We start from the raw sequence: 5,665 nt of genomic DNA, 5'->3' as shown, positions 1-5,665 counted from the left end.
CTTGTATCTTGTCTTGAGCACCCCTCCTTTCACATGTACTGGCAGCAGTGTGCCATGCCCATGTTGACTCTAACAAGGGTGTTGCACAGACAAGGCCATTTACCTTAGAATTCCTCTTTATAAGAGAGTAAATGAGTATTCTTGGTAAAGTGCCCCACCTTATGAGGACAACACCAGACATATAAACCTTCTGAGCTGAAGGTTCTGTGAACACTGGAATGGTGACAGGCTTTGGCCTGATTATGCTTTACCCTGAGGGTGACACACAGCACTCTGCTCTAAAGTCATACATACTACAGAACAGGTCACCTGGAACTATAGTCTCCTGTTGTCAGACAATTCCCAATCCAAAAGCAAAACATCACGAAAGACAAATGCTCAGACTGTTTCCCTCTGGATGGTGGGTAGGGTGGTTAAGGAAGAGAACAGAGGTGCTGCAGTGGAAAAGAGGCCTCCTCACCACCATCAGCAATGTTCACGGCTTTGTTTCTAAAAAATTCCTTGAAGACCAGAAGCCAAAAGTCAAAACAAATGTGACACTTGCTTCCTGGTGAGTGAGCACCTGAGACAAGAAGCCAGAGAGGCTTCCCATTGTAGGGTCTTAGTGTAAGTATAGGGTCTCAGGCTAAGTGAGTTCATAGGCATATAAAACAACTAAGGAGGGGGCATCAGAGCCACCAGGGAATGGGGACTTCTGACAGGGGTCTCCTTCCAGGTTGAAAAACCAGTTTGAAACTGAGGTGATGAGGGCTATGTAGTAAATACCTATCGACAAGATCCACCCTGTTCTCTGGTCTTCATGCTTACACACACAGAGGCGCACACAAGAAGAAGCACATACAAGAACAAGTGTACATATATGAAAAAACACACATAGACACACAGGCTGGAGGATTAGCCATATCTTAACGGCCACACCATTTTCCCTGATTTGCCCTCTGAGGGGCCTGGAATGAAAAGAGAATCAGATTGAGACAAGGACATTGTTAAGGCTTGGAAATCACCTGTTTGATTAATAGGAAGAAAACAAAAATTAATATTCCAAGTATATTGAACCATTAGAAATGTATATTTAATATAACTTACTGTTAATTGTAGTGCATAAAATAAACATCGTTTTCCTCTGTTATTTTAACTTGGAGAGGGAATAAACGGAATTGCTTGACTTTACATGGAACTGTATTATTTAAAGCAACATGCTGATTTTAAGTGACGTTTAGGGGACTTTTAACTGTCTGAAACTGTTATTAAGAGAGCAAGGAAATTTTTGGACTAAATAGCAAGCTTTGGAAAAAAAACAGTGCTTTGTACTTTTCAATTTGTCTGCCTGCCAAGACCAAGTTCCTTCAGACGAGGCCTTCAAAAAAGCATTCTATTTATCTCTGTTTACTCATTCCTGAACCTAGCAGGTATTCAATAAGGATGTGTTCAAACAAAATGACATTGTGCCACTAGGCACTGTCTCGTTCGTTGCCGGGAGCTTACCTGGAAAAATGTTGGCATCTAATTTGACCCAAGGATGGTCTGAGAATTTGTGAACTGATTCTTCCCTGCCCTGTCAGAACCTTTTTCCTGTGGTCCTGAAATCATCACCTGCATTCCTACTGTGGAGTTAGCCTTAGAATAACAAACCTATGAATAATTTTAAACAAAATAGACTTAGGTGATGAAAAGAGTATGTGTTCTATTCTTCTCCACCAAGCTCAGGCCAAAGTAGAAAATAGAATTCTTCATTATAGTTTTCTTCCTAAGAGGGATTTTGTCAGATGTATTAGTCAAACTTGGATTCCCTCCAGCACAAAAGCTTGCATCTAAATTTAAAACTAATGAGTTCTGTGCATACCAAACTGGAAAGCACACATTCTCAGTTATCATGGATGGGTACTGACCAGAACTCCATAGCCAAGGAGTCAATAAATATTTCTTATTTGCTGTGACTGGCTCAAAAACTCTCTCTTCTTAAGGTGTCTGGGAAAGAAAAGCATAAACATATCCATCAGGAAATCATGACAACTTTCTAAAGGAAATTGATTTCTGAGAATCACAGGACTCCCCATTTCCTGGGCTTTTCTTCCAGCCTAGCACTCCCTCACTGTAGAATTCCTTTCAAAATACCTTGCCTGGGTGAGCACCCATTTTGTTGTATACACCTCCAGTATCTGCAAATGAGAAGCTAATTGAGTGTGGGCTTAGCACAAAAGGTAAAACATTTTTTTTTCCTATCACTTCTGTGGCTCTTTGCATGTCTGCCTCCAGGGAAGTGGAAATGATTACCTCTTCCATACGACTGTCTCTGATGCCCACTGAAAAGCGCCACACAGTAATCTTTTTCTGACGCCTGTGCCCCTATGTCTCCCTTTTCTTTCCTTAACCCTTCTCATACATCTGAACTTCAAGTTGCTTTGTCATCCTGCTAAGTTTTTAAACTTTATTACAAAAAAGTTTTCAAATAAAGAGAAACATTGCACATCCAAATTAGCCTGACCCAAAGTTTATATACCTTGATGAAAGTATATACAATTTGATGAATGAATTACATGGAGTTAGATATATTTTTTTTCCCACAGGAAGACCCTCTTTATTTGATTAAACAAAAATAAAATAAGCTGCATAGGAACAATTTTACAGTCCATAGAGACACCGGCTTTGTTTTAAGGCTGCAGTAGCTGATACGTAGCCTTGCTACTTCCCCAGCCTTCTCTGGGGGAGCAAGCCCCTTCCTCTGCTTTTGGACTTTTACCTTTTAAAACCTTAAATGTTATTATTGCCAGCCGCAGGCATGATGGGCAATGAGCAGGTGACGAGCCAGTGGAGCAGCGTTCCAAACCTCCTGTGAGCTCACAGGCTTCTGAAGGTATCTCTGGAGTTAGATTTTTTTTTTTTTTTACTGACTTCTTTTTTTTTTTTTTATTGAGAAAAGGAAAAAAAAAATTTCCCCCTCCTCCCATTCCCCTCCCCCTCCTCCCACCCTTCTCTCCCTGCCCCCACTCCTCTCCCCCTCCCTCTCCAGTCCAAAGAGCAGTCAGGGTTCCCTGCCCTGTGGAAAGTCCAAGGTCCTCCCCTCTCCGTCCATGTCTAGGAAGGTGAACATCCAACCTGGCTAGGCTCCCACAAAGCCAGAACATGAAGTAGGATCAAAACCCCTTGCCATTGTCCTTGGCTTCTCATCAGCCCTCATTGTTCACCATGTTCAGAGAGTCCAATATTTTTAAAGAAAGTTTTATTATTTAACTGTATGCATGAGTTTGTGTGTATGTGAGTGGGTATGCACACCTGTACGGAGGTGCTCTCAGAGGCTAGAGGCATCAAATTTATGTGGAGCTGAACTTACAGGTGATTTTGAGCCACTCAATGTGTGTAGTGAGAACAAAACTCGAATTGTCTGTATGAGCACTATGGACTCTTACACGCTGGGCAATCTATCCTGTCAGTATCCTCTGTCAGTATTATTGTGGTAAAAACTACACAACTTTTCTAACAAACATACCCTGATTTTAAAATGCATTAGTTGAGACCGAAATGAAAAACAATATTAGATTTTCACAGGAGTGTAGGGTTCACCTCTGATTATGACACAAGTGGACAATAGCTAAAATAGAAGACTTGAGATGAAATCTTGAGACTCTTTCTTAATCAAAGTAAGTAAAGGTTTTTGAGATCAAAGAAATAGAAGAATCAGGAATATCTCAGGACTGACTTTGAGAGAAGAACAGAAACAATACTATTATTTAAAGACAGAATAGACAGGATCTGGTTAAAATACCTGGAGAACGGAGAACTTACTATAGATGAGCATATTTTTTATAGTTACTTATAATAAAGTCCAAGATCACTGAACCTTTTGTACAAATAAAATACCCAAGTGTCATTTACATATTAACCCATATTCTATCTTTTCTAAGCCTTACTCAACATATTCTTACTTTATGAATATCCAGTGTTAAAACATAACTTGTTTCTTCTCTATCCAGTCTGCTAACAGTTTCCTCTCAGCTAGAATACGGGCATCTATCACTCAGTCCACCTTCCGTGTTCAGAGATGTAGTACTGTCTTGTTCCTTCATTCTCTTTTTAACATTTGATTATTTTCTAATTTAAAAATATTTCTCAAATATGGATGTTTTCTCCATTCCTCCACCACAGCATTTGTTCTGTCTCTCGTATGCGGTCTACATCATTTCTTACTTGATATTTCCTACCTACCATCTCATTATGAGCTGTTGTTCAAAAGAATTGTGGAAGCAGCTGACAATCTGTTGCCAGAGTGCGGCACTGAATACATAAGAATACATTTCTGAGCCAGCACAATGGCTATGCTAAAATTGATCAGAGCACTAGTTGCTCACACAATGGACAGGAGTGGCTCTTTTCCCTTCCTGTTTCTTTTTCATCTATTACTGCTTCTGTCTGCCCAGATGAGCTACCCTACTGGGGTCAAAATTATCTTCCTAAAATAACATAGACACCAATGTCAGGAGGTCCTAGCAAATGTGATAGTAATGATCTTCATAGATGAGAATTGTGACTGAAATAGCAATAAAGACAAAAGCTAGCACGGTGCTTTCAGGCCCAGTGACACACTCCTGCACACACACTTCTTTGGAGAACCTGTGAAATTATTGCCACTAAAGGCTTTGTTTGAAAAAGGCAATGGGGTCAGTCAGAGTGGAGCTCCTTTCTCTGCAGCAATGAGAACAACTAAATGCTTTTTCAAAATGTGGCTATGCTCAGAGCATGTTGTCACACACATGTCATAAAATCATGTGAGGAACTGAGGTAATTGGATCAAGAGTTGGAGCCCAATACAGCTTTTGCTGAAGTAAGTAGCAAATTCCTAATGAGCTTCTATGGTATAGTGAAACTCTCAAGTTGCTACAAACACTTCAATGTTTTGATGGTACTATGTCTTAAAATCATTTGGACAAAATAATACTAGGAATCTTTGCTGGACCCTATGATAACTGACTATATAATTAAAATGATCTTTATGCAAAGTGTAATGGTAAGATATCTAAAAAATAAAATGAAAAGTTTGTAAAATAATACAGTATAAATACAATATGAAATCATGGCTCAGTTATATAGTTTAGTGTGGCCTGGGTTTAATTATTAAATTGATGTCTCATACAACTGCTGGGAGAGAAGATATCAATTCCTAATCTTCAATCAGTTTTACTTTTTAAAAATAGTATTACACACCCACCACACACAGTTAATATATCTTTTAAAATATATATTATAATAAGTTAAAATTTAACCTGAACTGAAAACACTGTTTTTTCACCCAGTCCTTCTAAAAGAGCTAATTTAGATCAAAATACTTCATGAATTTGTGTGTAATCCTTGCACAGGGGCCATGTCAATCTACTCTATATTCTTCCAATTTTAGTATATGTGCTACTGAAGTTAGCACTTGTATTGTATTTTCATATAAACCAACAAATGGAACTTAGATTTAGTTGTCTTTCCATGTATTTCCTCCCTCAACCGATTTTCTTCCCTTTCTGCATTCAATCTACCCAATTCAACCCCACCACCTATTCATCCATAACTATCTACTCCTTCCAAAGATGATCCAATCCTTCCCCCAATCTCTTTCTTTATGCCTAACAATAGTAGGTATATGGATTGTAGCCTGCTTATCAAAGACTTAACAGCTAGCAAC

General features: G+C 39.0%; 1 non-coding gene across 1 annotated transcript; it reads right to left on the bottom strand.

Moving 5' to 3' along the window:
- Positions 1–5,306: 5,306 nt before the first annotated feature.
- Positions 5,307–5,413, bottom strand: LOC121432769. The gene has a single exon (XR_005972224.1). It is a non-coding gene; the product is annotated as a U6 spliceosomal RNA (small nuclear RNA).
- Between the last annotated feature and the right edge of the window lie 252 nt (positions 5,414–5,665).

Source organism: Microtus oregoni, unplaced genomic scaffold, assembly GCF_018167655.1.
Source record: "Microtus oregoni isolate MIOR12 unplaced genomic scaffold, Mior012 000035F_ref0000213, whole genome shotgun sequence".
Classification (NCBI taxonomy): domain Eukaryota; kingdom Metazoa; phylum Chordata; class Mammalia; order Rodentia; family Cricetidae; genus Microtus; species Microtus oregoni.
The sequence above is the reverse complement of the archived record's forward strand: the minus strand, read 5'-3'. Positions and strand labels throughout refer to the sequence as shown.